General features: G+C 40.4%; 1 long non-coding RNA gene across 4 annotated transcripts in view; it reads right to left on the reverse strand.

Moving 5' to 3' along the window:
• Positions 1 to 4,729: 4,729 nt before the first annotated feature.
• LOC110132384 (uncharacterized) overlaps positions 4,730 to 19,394 on the reverse strand; it is an 88,432-nt gene continuing 73,767 nt past the window's right edge. For 2 of the 4 annotated variants that reach the window (XR_011486559.1, XR_011486557.1), the window contains one exon: positions 10,848 to 11,199. This is a non-coding gene — a long non-coding RNA (uncharacterized lncRNA). Of the gene's footprint in view, positions 6,423 to 7,245; positions 7,794 to 10,847; positions 11,200 to 19,394 lie in introns of those variants that run through there. The other 2 variants (XR_011486558.1, XR_011486560.1) reach the window with 2 other exon arrangements.

A 19,394-nucleotide genomic window follows, 5' to 3' on the forward strand; every position in this document is an offset into this window, starting at 1 on the left:
ACACAGAATGGAACAGTTTCTCAGTCTTGACACTATTGTCAGCAAGTAACTCTTGGTGGTGAGAGACTGTCCTATCCATTATTGGATATTTAGCAACAGCCCTGGTTTGAAAAGTGTCAGACACAACTGAGCAACTGAACTGAACTGGTCTCTATTCATTACACGTTAGCTGCAATCTCTAACTCAGTTGTGACCACCAAATATGTGTCTAGACACTGTAGAATGTTCCAAAGGAGATAAAGTGCCCCCAGATGAGAACCCCTGGGATAGAAGTTACCCCTAGTCTGGGACTAGAGAGCAAAGCATGAAGATGGTAGGGAAGGAACCCAAGGGAAGGGTGCAAGTTGATAATGCTCTAGCTCCCAGGGTGAGTAGTAAGTCAGGGATGTCATTTTATGACTATGCCTTGTGGCTTTTTTGTATGTGTCAGAGTGTATATGCATATTCAGTTGCTTCAGTCATGTCTGACTCTGTGCGACCCTATGGACTGTAGCCCACCAGGCTCCTCTGTCCATGGGATTCTCCAGGCAAGAATACTGGAGTGGGTTGCCATTTCTTTCTCCAGGTTGACCCAGGGGTCGAACCTGTGTCTCCTATGTCCCCTGCATTTGCAGGCAGATTCTTTACCATTATTGCAACCTGGGAAGCCCTGTGTCAGATAGTACATGATTTTGAAATTAACCGTATTTTATAATACACAGTAAAAATACTAGAATAAACTGTCTTTAAGTTAGCAGTATGTAAGGCAAGGAGAAAAGGAATGATATATCCATTTGAATGCAGAGTTCCAAAAAATCCCATTGACGGCAAAGCCTGATAGGCTACAGTCCATGGGGTCGCAAAGAGTCGGACACGACTGAGCGACTTCACTCACTTTCACTTTCCAAAGAATAGCAAGGAGAGATAAAAAAGCTTTCCTCAGTGATCAATGCAAAGAAATAGAGGAAAACAATAGAATGGGAAAGACTAGAGGTCTTTTCAAGAAAATTAGAGATACCAAGGGAGCATATCATGCAAAGATGGGCACAATGAAGGACAGAAAGTATGGACCTAACAGAAGCAGAAGATATTAAGAAGAGGTAGCAAGAATACATGGAAGAACTATACAAAAAAAGATCTTCACAAACCCAGATAATCACAATGGTGTGATCACTCATCTAGAGCCAGACATCCTGGAATGTGAAGTCAAGTGGGCCTTAGGAAGCATCACTACAAACAAAGCTAGTGGAGGTGATGGAATTCCAGTTGAGCTATTTCAAATCCTAAAAGATGATGCTGTGAAAGTGCTGCACTCAATATGCCAGCAAATTTGGAAAACTCAGCAGTGGTCACAGGACTGGAAAAGATCAGTTTTCATTTCAATCCCAAAGAAAGGCAATGCCAAAGAAGGCTCAAACTACTGCACAATTGCACCCATCTCACACGCTAGCAAAGTAATGCTCAAAATTCTCCAAGCAAGGCTACCACAGTATGTGAACCATGAACTTTCAGATGTTTAAGCTGGATTTAGAAAAGGCAGAGGAACCAGAGATCAAATTGTCAACATCTGCTGGATCATTGAAAAAGCAAGAGTTCCAGAAAAACATCTACTTCTGCTTTATTGACTATGCCAAAGCCTTTGACTCATGTGTAGATCACAACAAACTGTGGAAAATTCTGAAAGAGATGGGAATATCAGACCACCTGACCTGCCTCCTGAGAAATCTGTATGCAGACCAAGAAGCAAGAGTTAGAAATGGACAAGAGTTAGAAACAATCTGGAACAACAGACTGGTTCCATTTCAGGAAAGGAGTACATCAAGGCTGTATATTGTCACCCTGCTTATTTAACTTATACATCATGAGATGTATCATGAGTACATCATGAGAAATACCAGGCTGGATGAAGCACAAGCTGGAATTAAGCTTGCCGTGGGAGAAATATCAATGACCTTAGATATGCAGATGACACCGCCCTTGGCAGAAAGCAAAGAAGAACTAAAGAGCCTTTTGATGAAAGCAAAAGAGGAGAGTGAAAAAGTTGGCTTAGAACTCAACATTCAGAAAACTAAGATCATGGCATCTGGTCCCATCACTTCATGGCAAATAGATGGGGAAACAATGGAAACAGTGACAGACTTTATTTCTCTTTGGGCTCCAAAATCATTGCAGATGGTGACTGCAGCCATGAAATTAAAAGATGCTTGCTCCTTGGAAGAAAATTATGACCAACCTAGACAGCATATTAAAAAGCAGAGATATTACTTTGTCAACAAAGGTCCGTCTAGTCAAGGCTATGGTTTTTCCAGTAGTCATGTATGAATGTGAGAGGTGGACTATAAAGAAAGCTGAGCGCCGAAGAACTGATGCTTTTGAACTGTGTTGGAGAACTCTTGAGAGTCCCTTGGACTGCAAGAAGATCCAACCAGTCCATCCTAAAGGAAATCAGTCTGGAGTGTTCATTGAAAGGACTGATGCTCAAAAGGAAACCCCAATACTTTGGTCACCTGATTCGACTAACTGACTCATTTGAAAAGACCCTGATGCTGGGGATGATTGAAGGCAGGAGGAGAAGGGGACGACAGAGGATGAGATGGCTGGATGGCATCACTAACTCAACGGACACCAGCTTGAGTAAGCTCTGGGAGTTGGTGATGGACAGGAAAACCTGGCATGCTGCATTCCAGGGAGTCACAAAGAGTCAGACACTACTAAGCAACTGAACTGAATTGAATGTATTATAGGTTAAGGTTATTGATGGTTTCTAGTTTCTTCTTTGTATTGTGTTTTCAAAAGAAAAAAAAAGGACATGCATAAGGAGTATAAAAATTGTTTCAAAAACCTCTACAAATGAGATGGCATACCACTGCTTGATTATCATGGAAGAGGATGACACAAGCAGAATCATTTCAGAACTCATGAGGAAGTTCACTTCTTATTTGTTGTTTATATTTACTGAACATTTAATTTTGAGAAATAACAATTGATCTTGCTTGCTATAAGTTCTTCCCTTGATCATTCTGTGTGTCAGAGAATGCTTATGAATCTAGTGTGTATCCAGCTCTATTTTTGTAAAGGATAATAGAAAAAGGATTTGAAATTATTTAAGGGTCTGCTGTGTTTGAAACTGCTGGCTTGGGTAGTCCCAGGACTGTGATAAACCCTGGCGTTTGTTTAATCTGTTCTCTACTAGCAGCTGACACACAGCATGCTCTGCTCTTTATATTTCCAACTTTTCTGAACCCTTTGATCAAACTCTGATGATGTAAAAAACAAAATAATAGGATCAGTGGCAGTGGCAGCTAAATGAGTTCAAGAAGTTGGTTAAAGCATTGTCACAGTGGAGAAAATCATTCCTTTCCTTCGAACTAGATCCAAATTCTGGATGGTATAGGAGAGAGAATTTAAGATTATTTTATTTATTCCTGGTACAAACTGGCTGCTGTAGCCCCACTGATAAATATCCAATATGAACTCCATGTAGCCCACAACCCAGGAGTCATCTTGGCCAACATGTACTGGAATTTCTCCCTGTATCACGGGGGGAAAAAGTGAAAAGTGTTAGTTGTTCAGTCGTGTTGAACTCTGCAATGCCATGGACTGTTGCTCACCAGTCTCCTCTATCCATGGAATTCTCCAGGCAAGAATTTACTGGAGTGGGTTGCCATTCTCTTCTCCAGAGGATCTTCCCAACCCAGGGATTGAACCCAGGTCCTGCGTTGCAGGCAGATTCTTTACCACCATCTGAGCCACCAGGGAAGACTATGTATTAGAGAAGAAGATCATCTTTCTTTGTTTATGTGATTTGACTAGAGGTTTTTATAGTGTAAGTATACGCCACCTGTCCCTATTTAACCTTTGTTTTTGTAAGAATGCAGAGCAATAGAAACCCTGGATTTGATGCAAACTGGGGCTTCCCTGGTGGCTCAGAGGTAAAGAGCTCACTGACCAATGCAGGAGACACAGAAGGCTCAGGTTCAATCCCTGGGTCGGGAAGATCTCCTGGAGAAAGGAATAGCGACCCACTGCATTATTCTTGCCTGGGAAATCCTATGGACAGAGGAGCCTGCTGGGCTATAGCCCATGGGTTTGCAAAGAGTCAGACACAACTGAGCGACTAAAAACAAAAACAAAACTGGTAGCTCTATAGAGATGTAGTGTGTAATAATTAAATTCATGGGTTTATTATGACCTAAATGTTTAAACTGGGGCCAACTACTCATTTTCATGGGGGTCACAAAGGGTAAGTGAAACAGTTTGTGGATTGTGTGTTTGCTTGTTTCATAAGTGGCCCCATCCTATATAGCTCACAGCCTGTCTCTTTTCCCAACAGTCAAGCATTCTGACCACCATTCCCATGGCTCAGAACACTATTGCTTAAGCTAAAGGCCAGTGCCTCGCCATTCATCTAAGAGACTCCAGACACAGATTTGTCTAACTCAGAAGCTCTCAATGAGGGCCAGGTTTGCTCCCTCTCTCCCGGGGGCCAATGACAAAGTCTGGAGATACTTTTGGTTGCCACAACTAGGGTGGGGGCACTGTCATCGAGTGGGTAAAGGTCAGGGATGCTGCCAAACACCTGTGATGCACAGGACAGTTCTTCTCTCCCAACAACAAAGAATTATCTGGCCCTGGATGTCAATAGCGCCTGTGTGTGTGCTAAGTCGCTTCAGTCGTGTCCGACTCTTTGTGACCCTATGGACTGTAGCCTGCCAGGCTCCTCTGTCCATGGGATTCTCCAGGCAAGAGTGCTGGAGTGGATTGCCGTGCCCTCCTCCTGGGGATCTTCCCGAGCCAGGGACGGAACCTGAGTCACTTATGTCTCCTCCATTGGCCGACAGGCTCTTCCACCACTAGTGCCGCCTGAGGAGTAGGTAATTGTTTTGAAAGGACTTTGAATGACCCTTCTTGCTTTGGCTCGCTTACACCATTGTATCAGAGGTTTGACTAGGCATGCATCTGTCTCTCTATTTACAGTCTATGAGACAGTCTCTGGGGGATGAAGTCAACTGGACATCCTGATATTGGTTTCAATTGCAGTCAGGTAGAATTCTTGATCTAATCAATATCTCTGATTTTCTCTACATTGGGTCTCTGCAATTGGTTCCTCCCTTTGAAAGCAATTTTGGGTCATTTGCTCTGAGTTTAGGTAGAGAAGTTCCTACTTAGCATTGACCAACTCTATCTTAAATGCATTCAACCGATAGGCCCTCCATTATACTGGAAGGAATTCTAATCAGCCAGAGGTCAGGAAACAAAGCAGAGTAAGGGATGTTGGATGGTTTTCCAGGCAAATAAAGAGGCAGCTACTACACTGGATTGGCAAGAGCAAACAGTCAGGAGGCTGGGGACACCTGTATCAGTTTAACACTGTAGACAAGAATGTTGGAGGATTATCACTTTCCAGTATTTTGGATGAAAATGTCTTCCTGCAATCATCAACATACAATACAGAATGATAAAACCATTAAATGGTCAAAGTTATACAGCCAATAAGACACTATCCAAAGTACCCTTCAATGTATTCTTATTTACCATTACATAGTAATATTTTTATTAGTTTGGTAATAGAGTACTGTAAAGGCTTCCCTAGTGGCTCAGATGGTAAAGAATCTGCCTGCAGTAGAGGAGACCCAGGTTTGATCCTGGGTTTGATCCCCTGGAGAAGGAAATGAAATAGACCTGTTAGAGATAATGTTATATATTTTTAATAGCTCTCTCAGATTCCACTGGAATTTAGGAAACAATTTTGAAGAGGTGCATCCAAAGAGAAATCATTACTGATTCTCATATGAAGATAATATTTTTTTCCTTTGACTTTTGCATCTCCTTGACATTGACAATGTGACTAATATATCTGGTGGTATGAGAAATCCGCAAGGCAATGACATCACAATATGTAATTTTTCCCTTGTGTACTCAGGAAAAGTCAAAGTTCTCTTGTACACTTAAAGAATCAAAAGGCCTAATTTGAAATTGGAATGGTATCCAAAATAAACAAGTTGTAATGTTCTCTTTCCCCCTAAACCCAACCTTTTCCCCTGTAGTTTTAAAGTTTGGAATTATGCTGTCATAATAGTCTGACTTTCATTTTTAATTAGTCAATGATTTAAAAAAGAAAGAATGAAAGAAGAACTTTGCTGTGCATTAAAATCATTGATGTGTGGTTTTCTTTGGGTTCTGGTGTTTGAAGTGCCTTGTACTGACTTTTTTGTTGCCAGCAACTGAAATACCTACTAATGCTTTCTGGCTCTAAAAGAATTGCAAAGCATTGGCTACATATGTTTACCATTATCCACAGAACCGTCAGACCCTTTATTCTAGTGGAGGCATGCATGGAAATAGGCCAGAACGCGAGGGAACACAGTTCCGGTAGTGAAATTAGCAACTGGACAACATTCCCAGGGAAGTGGCTGAGTTCAGTTCTGGCAGAAATCCCACTGCTGCTGGTACAAAAAAAAAGAAGAAAAAGAAAGGAAATACAAAGGGTAAAATTTATCTGGGGGAACTAAAGGAGGTAAAAGCATATGATTTGTACAACATATCAAAAAATAATCCTAACGATACTTTCCAGTTACTCTAAAATTTTGGTTATTGGGTGACTTCTGATTTTGAAATGGCAAAATGTTTTTATGAACCTGGATTATGCACGAAGGTTTAACACTTAAGACTGGCAATCTTTCGACCTTTGAAGAGAATTTTAAGAGTTCATTCCACTATTGTGGTCACAGGATTTGAAACCATCATTATGGTTGAATTCAATTGTAGCTATTATTTTTACTTCCCCCAAGTTGTATCAATTCACCAAACTAAACATGGTTAAATGGGAAAAAAATCAATTTTTTCAATGTAATCTGTAAAATTTTGGTAGGAGTAACTTAAAACATGGATAATCATTAGATGATATGTTACCAACTTATGGCATTTATTTAATGTTCAACATAGGTTGCTAGGTAACATGAGTGCCTTTGTAAAATATTGCTGAAAATTTGAAATATCAAGGAGGGCATTTTTAATATCACAAAGCTTTCTGGGAACTAGGCAAAATCTAAAATGACTCAAATTTATATAATCATAAAAGAAAATTTACCTTGACCTTTCAGATTCAATTAACAAAACTATGTTAATCACTGTATTTATTATTTGATTTATGCTTAAAAACAATTGCTGAAATCAGCTTTATTATCCCTTAAAATGTAAGGAAATTGAAGCATGGAGGGTCACTTAAGAATTCTTTATAGAGCTAGAATTTGAACCCAGACTTACCTGACTCTAAGCACACATTGTGGGCTCACTAAACTCATTTCTTCTTCTTTCTGGACTTCTTGTAGTACCTTGTACTTAGATGTAGTCATGTGACTAAGTTCCACACCAGTTCAGTCGCTCAGTTGTGTCCGACTCTTTGTGACCCCATGGACTGCAGCACGCCAGGCTTCCCTGTCCATCACCAACTCCCAGAGCTTACTCAAACTCATGTCCATCAAGTTGGTGATGCCATCCAACCATCTCATCCTCTGTCGTCCCCTTCTCCTCCCTCCTTCAATCTTTCCCAGCATCAGGGTCTTTTCAAATGAGTCAGTTCTTCACATCAGGTGGCCAAAGTTCAACATACTAGATGTAAATGGAAGTGACATGTATCATTGCAAGACTGGCCCATAAAGTCCTTCATGCAAAACCGTCTTTTATGCTATTTCTCCTTCCATTGTTTGGGTGTGGTGATTGTGACAGAAGCTCAGGAAGGAAGGGACTGGGTCTCCGTTTTGCTGCTTGACGAAAGTGTCCTCTGCTAATCAGACGAATCTATCCTGGAATTTCTGTGGATGAGAAATAAACTATTGTATTTGAGCTGATATGTTAATACATTTGAGGCTTTGTTACAGCAGCAAAAGTTGCTTTGTCTGTGTATTACATATATTATAATACAGGTCCTTCTTCATACTGAAAAGACCTGGAGAAGCCCATACATAAGGGTAAGATAGCTATTATACACAGGAAAACCTTTATTATTAAAAGTTGCTTAAATAACTTTTTAAATAGGAATCCGGAAAGATCTGAACAAATAAGGAGATTATTTTAAGAGACATCAATTTAAAAAAAAAAATTATCACTTAGAAAGAGCTCTCATTTTTCTAAGTTATCAACATCTCAAGAACTTGGTTTAGAATCATAAAGATATAAAATTTAACTGTTAATGGATATTTGAAAAGTAGATATACTGTAGACCAATACTATGTACACAGAGATGTTCAGTAGTTTGTTTTATTTGATAGTTTTATTTGGAAAACTCAGAAGGCAGGACGAAAGAAAAGCAAGAAGACTCAGTGTACCTAAATGAGTAATTCAATTCAGAGCAAACAAGAATCGTTTACAATTCTATAAAATTTTCAAACTCTTAGGGACATTAAGTTTTACTTCTGTAAATTCTAGTGATTAGGAATGAAATGGGACTCCTTTAAGAGTCGACAATGTGTTGAGGCTTTAGTGTAGTTATATTTGTATGAAAAAACATCTGAAATGCCTACATTTTTGTTCATGTCTTTTCTCATATGAGGAAAAAAAAACATTTAAAGAGGCCTTTGTGATGATGCTAAAGCTTTATAAGGTTGTCATTAAAATATTATATAATTTAAAACTAACTCAGTATCTGCAAGGAGAATACGGCTGTTTTGGGTGGAGCTGGAACACTGGTGCAAAGTCAGCTTCTTCTATGAGTGTCCAAATCCATGTCTGGTTTGGCCTGGCACTGATATCTGAGTATCCTGTGCTGCACCCCTGAAAGAGGAGTTCTTTAAGGATGGTAGATAAATAGTGTCAAAGTTCCAGAGACGAGGGGTTGGAAGGTCATAAATTCTGGAACCAGAGACATCTGCCTCTTCTACATTTTAGTTGTTTAGCTTTGATTAAGGCATTGCACGTGAGTGTGTGCGTGTGTTCAATTGCTCAGTGGTGTCCAACTCTTTGCAACCCCATGACCTGTAGGCCACAAATTCAGGGATCAAACCTGCATCTCTTGTATCTCCTGCCTTGACTGGTGGATTCTTCACCACTGTGCTACCTGGCAAGACTGATTAAGGCATGAGGTATCTCGAATTTTGAGTTGTGGTTTATCTGCCAAAGGGGACAATGCTATCTACCTTGAATGGTCTTTGTGAGAATTATCAGTAATATAAAATGAGCTCCTGGCAGACAGATATAGTTGAGTAGAAGTGGTGGTGGTTGTTGAAGTACAGTCTGGTCAGAGAGCAGGGTTCAGTCTCTACGGAGGTAAGTTAATAAGACTTGGTTGGAAGGTTCCAATCTATGATCTAAGGGTCAGACTAGGGTTCTAGCTTGAGTGGGGGAAAAGACTGGGACACAAGCACATGGAAAACAGATGCTTAGTCATAAGGATGGAGTGAAGATTTCAAGGAGCATAGAGTGTCACTCCAGGATCACTAGGCTTATGACAGCATAACTGCCTCTAGAGCTTAGCCATTGGGAGGATGGGTCCTGATACAGAAACAGACACCGTAGGATTGTTTCAAGAACTTTGCAAAGCTGAGCCTTCAGGCTGTTCGATGTATAATGTGTCTGTTTGGTTTTGAGGCAGGCAGAGACAGAAAATTGTCATGGAAAGTGAGCTATGTTCCTCATTTTTGCTTTTATATCACATTCAACAATCAGCCCTTCCCAAACTTGCTTGTGATTGTGAGAAGGAATTCTTCAAATGTATAAACTTATATCATGAGACTTAAACCTCTGTGTCTTCTAAATTCTAAATAATTTATGATTCTCATTGTATTTCTCTTTGAATGAACTGGACCTGCCTTTCAGGACTGAAATGGGGAAGATGATAGCAGAAAGGTAAAGGGTAGGTTCACAGGAACAACAAAAAATATCCACACATTTATCTTTTTAAAACTCTTTTATAGATACTGAATGTGAAGTGACTGGACTGAATATTACGCTTTATCAGTTTATAAAGACAAACATAAAACAATCCCCTTCCACTAAATGGCAATCCAACATTGTCTTCTCATTAAACTTTGTGTAAATCCCATATCCCCACTCTGTTTCGTTCCTTCCCTCCTCCTTCTTTCCTCCAACTGAAGCTCAGTCCCTCAGGACTCAGAGATGTAAGGTGATGCTATTCAGTATGAAGAGAGCTACAAGAGGAGGCAGAGAAACGTGCACAAAGGCTATGAGAACAGAGGAGAGCGGTTCTAACTCTTCCACAGGGAATCAAAGTTTGCGGCAGGAGCTGTTCCTGAAAAATATTCCAGGTCTGGCCAAATGAGGAGCAGGAGGACTGCTCAGATGCTGGTCAATGATGAAGAATTTCCTGCGGCCGCCCTAGACCCACACTCAGTCATGGGTAGACAGCAGGGCACAGGGACGGCCCCTAGAGACAGCCACTCCCAAGGCTCCCTTGCTCCAGTGAAAGGGAGGGAAGACGCAGGGATGGGCGTCTGTAACTGGAGGAACCCTGACTCCCGAGGTTGGCTTTCACTGCAGGCCTCCTAAGGTTGGATATGGATATGATTAGGGTCTGCAATAAGTGACATCTGTTTGCTCTGACCTTTGGGTAATGTGGCGTTTCTTTCTCTGGGGCAGATGCTAGAAAGGTGTTTATTGTGAGTTGACAGGGGTCTTGGTGGGTGGTGAGGTGTGAGTCAAAATTCTACTATGCATTTTGGCATTTTGTCTACAGATGTTTCTCAGATGTTTGTGGGCGGGCATGTCCTTAAAGAAATACTAAATGTATGTTTTTGTGTGTGGAGGAGAGGAAAAAACTTGTACTTAAAACCTTGGCCCTTTTATGCCTGCCATGACACTCCTGTTTCATGGTCAGAAACATGTCATTGGAACATGTTGGAACATGTTGGAACTAGTCATTGCATGTATTTTCTGAAGAGAAAATTTGCTCATTTAAAGAAAAATCTTCTGTCAGTTTGATATTAACATGCTGATGAACAAGCTAAATATGGCATTGGGGGAAGAATGGAAGATTTCAGAAAGTACCAGGTACTCGTTTTATGTTGTCCAGTCTTGCTTCATCACCCCAGTGTGTCATCCCACTACATAAGACAGGACACAGGAAGCCTCTGGTGAGGCTCATTCCTAACTCCAAATTTCCACTGCAGTGAGAGTTAGTCTTCAAAATTCACAATCTATCCCCATTTATGATACCATGGAAGTCACACCTTCTATTCCAGATGCCAAGATGCTGACTTGATAATACTGGAGAAAGAGAGAGAGAAAGAAAGGTGAACTTGAAGGATATTCAACTTTTAATACCTTTAGAATTACCATAAAATATATTTTTAAAAAGGTTTGCAAAGAAATGAGGAAAATCAAACCACATTTTTGAAATTGTCTTCTTTTTTCCTACTTAGAAAACTAAACCCCCCCAAAAATCCCATTTTGGTTTTGATTTCCAGAAATCTTCTGAAGTTCTAAAGAAATCTAGCTTTAGCTTAGTTTGAGAAAATCTACTTGAAAAACTTCACAAATGGATGAAAGAAACTCCTTACAGAGTTAATTAATCTGATTAGCAAATAAATGGAAAAATAGTGATGACGGGCTATGCCTGGAAACCAAGAGCTTAAACATTACATAGAGTTTTCCTGCTTTGTATCGAAACTTCTTGAAATAATGTTTTTGACAGATGCTCACTTTGACCTCCACTTGTTAGCAGTTATGTGGAATTTACCCTCTCCCCCCACACCAAAAAAAGGTTATTTTCAAAATAAGTTTGTTGTATACGGTTAAATAGACCAACTTTTTCAGCTTAATTTCACCTAAAATTCTAAACCTTAATAACTATCTTGATGAGCAGGAAATATATTATCAAATGTTGCTTTAAAAAAAAGATAGCTAATGAATGATTATCAGGATAGTTCTTTGCTAACAAAATAATAAGACTTGTTACATTTGTTAGTGACTTTGTTCTGAATATAAATCTTGCTTTTTTTTAACTCAGCCACCATTTAGATCTATGCTCTAGGTCATCTACAGAAACGAAACAGGGAAATAGGAAATGTGGAAACCCCATACAATTTCTTACAGTCTTGATTTCCTTCTGCAAAATTAGGATAGTGTGTTTCAACAAATCTGGAGACTAGGATTACCTTTAAGTATTTGAGTACACGATTTCTTCAGACTCACAGATTTATAGAACGGACCTATGGTTGCTGGGGAGACGGAAGAATGGGGGGAAAGGGTAGATAGGGATTTTGGGATGTACGTGTACACACTGCTATATTTACAACGGATGACCAGCAAGGACTTAGTATATAGCACAGGAAACTGCTCAATGTTTTGTGGCAGCCTGGAGGGGAGGGAAATTTGGGGGAGAGTGGGTACATGTATATGTATATGTATGGCTGAGTCCCTTTGCTGTCCAACTGAAACTATCACAACATTGTCAATCGGCTATACTCTAATACAAAAAAAGTTTAAAAGAAAAAACTGCACTATTTCTTCACTTCAACTCATTGGTACGCTAATGACTGAGTGTGGTTATCATCGTTTTACGGAAAGTGGGCCTGTCTCCGCTGACATTTGGGTTCCTCACAGAGCCTGGGTGTAGCCACTCAGTAATTATTGCTCAGTCAGAAAATCACATGCTATTTCCTGTATTCCTTATCTTCTCAGTCTGACCCTACTTCCTCCATCCTTTTCCCTACTCCTCAATTACATGGAGGGGGAAATGATGGTAAATACAGCTCTATTTTTAATCTTATGCAAAAAATGTTCAGCCAAAGGTCCCAGAACTCTAATACTTTGGCCACCTGATGTGAAGAACTGACTCATTGGAAAAGACCCTGATGCTGGGAAAGACTGAAGGCAGGAGAAGGGGATGACAGAGGATGAGATGGTTGGATGGCATCACTGACTTGATGGACATGAATTTGAGCAAGCTCCGGGAGTTGGTGATGGACAGGGAAGCCTGGAGTGCTGCAGTCCATGGGGTTGCAGAGTTGGACACGACTGAGCGACTGAACTCACTGAACTGAAAGGTCCTGGGAAGAGATCACCTGGCTTTCCTCAGTATTGCAGCAGGACAACTGTAAGTGGTTATGACACTGAGTACCAGAGCTACTCCAGTATGTTCGAGGCAAATGTTTCAGTCAGGATAGGCCAGATTATTTTGTGCAGAGGCTGAAAGCAAAAATAGATGCATATCTTGCTCACACTATACTCCCAAATCAGATGCATGGAAGGCTCTGTTCCCTAGACCCTACCCCTAGGCCCCCGCGGCAAAACTCCCTTCTTGTCCAGAGCGTCAGGTTGTGCTGCAGTAGGGAGATAAAATGGGGGACTGGAGTCACGGTCCTGGGAGAGCCAGGCATCAATTCCCTCCATTCCACTGGTCAGGATAAGGCACATACTCCTGCTCACCTTCAAGAGGATACAGATTGGAATTTTCTGTATTTCCACATGAAAGTGAAGGTTGAGTCACTCAGTTGTGTCTGACTCTTTGGGCACCCAGGGACTGTAGCCTGCCTGCTCTCTGTCCATGGGATTCTCCAGGCAAGAACAGTGGAGTGGGTTGCCATTTTCTTCTCCAGGGGATCTTCCTGGCCCAGGAGATGGAACCCAAGTCTCCTGCATTGGAGGCAGAATCTTTACCATATGAGTCACCAGGAAAGCCCTATATTTCCATTAGGAGAAATACTAGTGTTACCACAAAAACTCCGCAGATTTTTTTTTTAAAACGAACCCTCTTAGAAACAGACACAGAATAAAACGTCTCTGAAATAAAAAACTACTGTCTTGCATGCAATGAGCACTCAGTAAATATTTATGAGTGACAGTTTATTAGTTGTCTATTGCTGCAGAGCAAATTATCACAAATTTGGCAAATTAAACCAACTCCCATTTATTATGTCACAGTTCTATAGTTTTAAATTTCAGAATGGTGTGAGGGGGTTCTCTGTTCATAGTATCTCAAGGCTAAAGTCATCGTTAGCCAGGCTGATTTCTTATCTAGAGCTTTAGGGGAAGAATTTGCTTCCAAGCTCATTTAGGCTCTGGGATCAATTCTCTTCCTTGCAGTTCTAAGGCCAAAGTTCCCATTTTCTTGCTGGCTGTCAGCACGGTCTACTCCCAGCTCCTAGAGGCTACCGGAAGTCCTTGCCATGGAGGCCTCCCAATCTCTAAAGCCAGTGATCCAGAATCGTCCTCACTGTGAGTCCTTCATATGCTTTCAATCTGACTTCCTCCATCTCTGATCTTTAGATCCATATTTAATGGTTCCTGTGATCAAGTCAGGGCTTCCTTGGTGGCTCAGTGGTAAAGAATCTGCCTGCCAAGAAGGAGATGTGGGTTTGATCTCTGGGTTGGGAAGATCCCCTGGAGAGGAAATGGCAACTCACTCCAGTATTCTTGCCTGGGAAATCCCGTGAACAGAGGAATCTTGCAGGCCACAGTCCACGCAGTCGCAAAAAGCAAAAGAGTCAGACGCAAATTAGGGACTAAACAACATGATTAGGTCAGCCGCACCTAGGTAATTTCATTATCTTAAAGTCCACTGAGCTGGGGGCTTAATTACAATTGCAAAATTCCTTTTGTACACAAAGTAATGTGATTGCAGAGTGACATTTCATCATTTTAAAAGGCTTTGAGAACACTTTGGAAGAGGACATTATTTAGGTCATTTGGCATGTTAGAATTTTGTCTCCCACAAGCAGCCTGCACAGAGTGAAAAAGCATTACTGAACTGAGCCAGCCGGCCTGGGTAATAACTAGGTAATAGCTGGATAATCACCTGGGTAATAACTAGGTAATTAACTGGATAATCTGAAACAAGCCATGAAGTTTTTCTTCACTCAGTCTCAGTTTCCACAGCTGTGAAATGGGAATATTATTCCCTGACCTGCTGGCCCCATAGAGTAGTTGTGAGACTCAAATGAGATTATATAAAAACATTTTGTGAACTTAAAAGATCAACACAAATGCAAGTTATTGAGTTTGAGTTTTATTTTACTGCTGAGGACCTGTGAGACCAGAGCTTTTAAAAACAATGCTGGAAGAAGAGACAGACATGGGGCAGAAGAAGGGTCTTCAGAGACACAGGGTTTTTGCCTTTCTGTCCCCACAGATCACAAATTTGATGAGCTAATCATAAAGTAAGTGAAAGCATATGCTACACATTTCTTTTTTAATGCATGAAATAGGTGTAAAATTTTAGAGAATCACTTTGGCAAGAGGCTTTTGGCCTCTGGTCTATATAACGACAATAGTGTATTACCATATATTTATGTGATGTTTTCTGAGGGAAGTAAAACACTTTACAGACAGTATTGTTCCTCTTCTGAATATGCCAGAGAGGTAGTAGCAGACGTGAAACATTTATCCATGTATAATGTAAGCACATAGATAAGGCCATTCCAGAACCACACTCTAGGACCCCAGTGCCACACAAAAGTATTTTTTCCCATTGGCTTGTATTATTTCCCATATTAAAGAAAGTTTGGTACCTTTCTGTACCCCAAGCCCACCCTATTGGCACATGCTTATTCCATATTGCTTCTCTACTAAGGATTGAGTATGAGAACAATTGCATGTTTTCAGTTAGATATTATCATTTCGCTATTGGTATTCAATACATAAAAATTCATATTAATCGAATGGATTCTGTGAAGGCATTCACTCAAGGCACAGGCTTTGAAGTTGCTGGCTCACACACCCAAGTACCCACAGTGATGGTCAGATACCTGGTTGTATCTTAAGACACAGGACTAGAGGATTCAGATCAAGATTGTTGGAAAATCCCTTTGAACACATAGAAAATATTCCTACATGTGGAAATCCTCATTGAAAAGTAAGTAGAGACTGGCAGAACTCTTGTGCAACTGGTTGTAAGAAAGATCCGCATACAGTTAAGTAGGAAGGGAAAGGACATGATCATGTCAGGACTTTTGCCACTGGGAAGTGACACAGAAGAAGGAGATTGCATGTGATTGGAAAGCCACTCTAGGGAGTGAGCAGTTTGAGGCACATATTGGGAACTCCAGCCCTGGAGTCTGACACCAGGAAAGTGAGTCTCCTCAGCTGGTTAGAAAGCCAGTAGAACTAACAGGAGAGCTGTAAGTAGCCTAGATTCTGTTCATGAAGAGCACGCACACACACTTACTTGAGACAAGGTGTAGAAAGCAGATTGAAATTGCACAGGACTCAGGTACATTTCCTGTGACCACCCTGGCATGTGCCCCAGCCTGAAATGAGTGCCCACTCCAGGCCCTGCTGCTCTGTGACATAGCTCCTCATTAGGGCAAGGGCTGCTGCAGCTGAAAGGAGCCCTGGACTGTGAGGAAAGGAGGCTGCTGAGACTGGCACTTGGTGAGGCAGTGCATCACAAAAGGTCCAGAGCTCAGACTGGGGCTGGGACCACCACAGTCCAAGCCCAAGTCCACACCAAGAACCTGCCCCCACCCGTCTTGTTCCAACACTGCTCCCCTCTGGGGTGCTGGAAGGCAGGAAAGCACACACTTAGAGGGAACAGAACCAACTCAACTCAAACCTCAGGGCTTCTGCTCCACCAGCTTGGGACTCACTCCCACCCCTAAGAGGGTGGTGCTGGCCACTGAGCAGAGGAGAAGCCTCATCTCACACCTGGCTCTGGCTTGAGCTGCTTCATCTCCAGCAGTTCCAGCTCCTGCCGAAGTAACAGTTGTCAGCACCCACTGGAGAAAGACATGACTCCTGCTTAACATCAGATCCAGCTCTCCCACCAAAGCACAGGGTACTCACAGACTGTATAGGGATGCTCCCACAAAGGGAGACCCCTTCAAGACAGGGGTATATAACTGTTTCACTTAATTTCATAGAGACAAAGAAAGTTAAGCAAAATGAGAAGACAGAGGAATTTTTTTCAATTAAAATAACGAGAGAAAATGCCTAAAAAAACTGGTGAGGTAGAAATAATTTATCAAATTAAAAGTTCAAAGCATTAGTAATGAGAAGGCTAACTGAATTAGAGAAAAGAATAGATGAACACAGAGAGAATTTTAACAAGGAACTAGAAAATATAGAAAAGAACCGGTCAGAACTGAGGAATACAATAACGGAAATAAAAAACACACTAAAAGGAGTTACCAACAGACTAGGTGATTTAGAAGAAAGAATAATGGAAATCACCTAAACGTAACAAAAAAAGAAAAACAAATTCTTAAAAATGAGAACAATTTAAGGAATCTCTAGGACAACATCGAGCATACCAACATTTACATCATAGGGGCCCTAGAAGAGAGTAACAAAGGGTAAAAATACATCTGATGATACTGTGGCAGAAAACTTCTCAGACATGAAAAAGACAGGAAGCACAGAGGGTTTCAAACAAGATGAACTCAAACACACCCACATTAAAACATAGCATAATTGAAACAGCAAAATTTAAAGACAGGATTATAAAGGCAGCAAGAGAAAAACAAAGAGTCACATTCAAGGGAACCCCCATAAAGGTATCAGCTGATTTCTCTGAAGAACTTTTCAGGCCAGAAAGGGGTGGCATAATATATTTAAAGTGCTAAAAGGAAAACATCTGCAACCTAGGGTATGCTATCCAGCAGTATTATCATTTAGAACTGAAAGAGAGATGAATAACTTTGCAGAAAAGCAAAAATGAAGAAATAATCAATAATAAAACTACTCTAAAAGTAAAGTTAAAAGGTTTTCTCTAAGTGGAAAAAAAAGGTTACAAGAAGAAGAATCTATAGGAAAGGAAAAATCCCATTAAGAATGGCAAATATATAGTAAAGGCTGTGGGTCAACTTAAATAGCTACAATGAAGATTAAAAGACAAAAAAATTGCAAAATCAACTACAACTACAATAAATAGTAACAGGATAAATATAACAATGTAAAACAAGACATTAATAATGCAAATTATGACGAAGGGGAGTAAAAAATGTAGATCTGTTAGAATGTGCTACAATTTAAAGGACTACCTGTTTAGAACAAGTAGTTTATACATGGGTACTAGGTTTGAGATTTCTAGTAAAGTTCCTTCAGCCAGTGGATTTATTTTTTCCCTTAACTCTTATATCTCTGACCCTCTAACACCAGGAAACCAGGTTTTCACTAGATTCTGCAGGATTCTCAGAGGGAGGAAACTAGCAGCACAGAAGGATAACTTGCCTATTCTTGCTTGTCATTTAGGTCCACATTCACTGCAATCAAAAACATATGTCATCTGTAATTCAATAAGTGAAAAAACTATAAATTTTGACAACATGTGTCCTTTAAAACAGAAATAGTAAAAAATATCTTTATTATTAACAACAACAAAATCAGCAATAAGAACTGCTCAAAATATTATATCATTTAATCTCTGAAGTTGTGACAAATATCATGGAATTTGTCTTATGCCTCACCATCATCTAAAATTTCATTTAGATGCTTGACAGTAAGACAGAGGATCAAGTTTGAGCTCTCTAATAGCAAATATCTAACCATATGAAATGGTTTTAAAGTGACGGGGGAACCTCTAAGTTTTATATATGGGTAGAGTTTGACTGGGCTTCCCAGGTGGCACTAGTGGTAAAGAACCCATCTGCCAATGCAGGAGACATAAGAGACACAGGTTTGATCCCTGGGTTGGGAAGACCCCTGGAGGAGGGCATGGCAACTCACTCCAGTATTCTTGCCTAGAGAATCCATGGACAGAGGAGCCTGCTGGGCTACAGTCCGTGGGGTTGCAAAGAGTTGGACATGATTGAAATGACTTAGCACACATTCAGTGTTTGACTACTAAGGAATCTTAATAATCAAAGAGCAGATTGGTTTTTGTTTTCTTTTTCTATGCTAAGGCTAGACACACAGCAAGATTTTTAAAAGTGAATTTATAGCCAATTAACTTTGGAAAAGAAAATACAATAAAAAGACCACCCAGTTGATAGCAGCCCTTAAATAACCTTCTAAAAAGTACTTATATAACAAAGTGATACCCATATACATTTCTGATTTTTTCTAAGTTTGCTTATTTACTTCTTGGTTAACATAAAATCAACAACAGATAAACAGAAATTTGGGGAATTGTTCATAGAGTTGTATGATATCCAGTGACCTAAAGATATTATATATAGGGCACAAATCAAGTTCTTTAGATTTTCAATTTTAAGATAACATAAGAAAGTATAATAGCTCAGAAAATATGGAGTACTGATTATTTAATAGGACATAAAGCAATAAAACATTAATCTACTCATAAACCTTACTTTGTCTTAAATGAAGCACACTGCCAGCCCCATACACATGCATACAAAGCACAGACACACACACACACACTCCTTCCTGAAACCCAAGGACTCAGCTTCCCAACACATGAAGGTATAGAGGAAGAAACTAAGAAGTTGGTATAGTCCAGAAAATCTGAAGTATCCAGCTTTGAAATCCTCCTTTGCCCTCTGGACATCACCTGTAAGGTTCTT

The sequence above is a fragment of the Odocoileus virginianus genome, unplaced genomic scaffold, assembly GCF_023699985.2.
Source record: "Odocoileus virginianus isolate 20LAN1187 ecotype Illinois unplaced genomic scaffold, Ovbor_1.2 Unplaced_Contig_24, whole genome shotgun sequence".
In the NCBI taxonomy this organism is placed as follows: domain Eukaryota; kingdom Metazoa; phylum Chordata; class Mammalia; order Artiodactyla; family Cervidae; genus Odocoileus; species Odocoileus virginianus.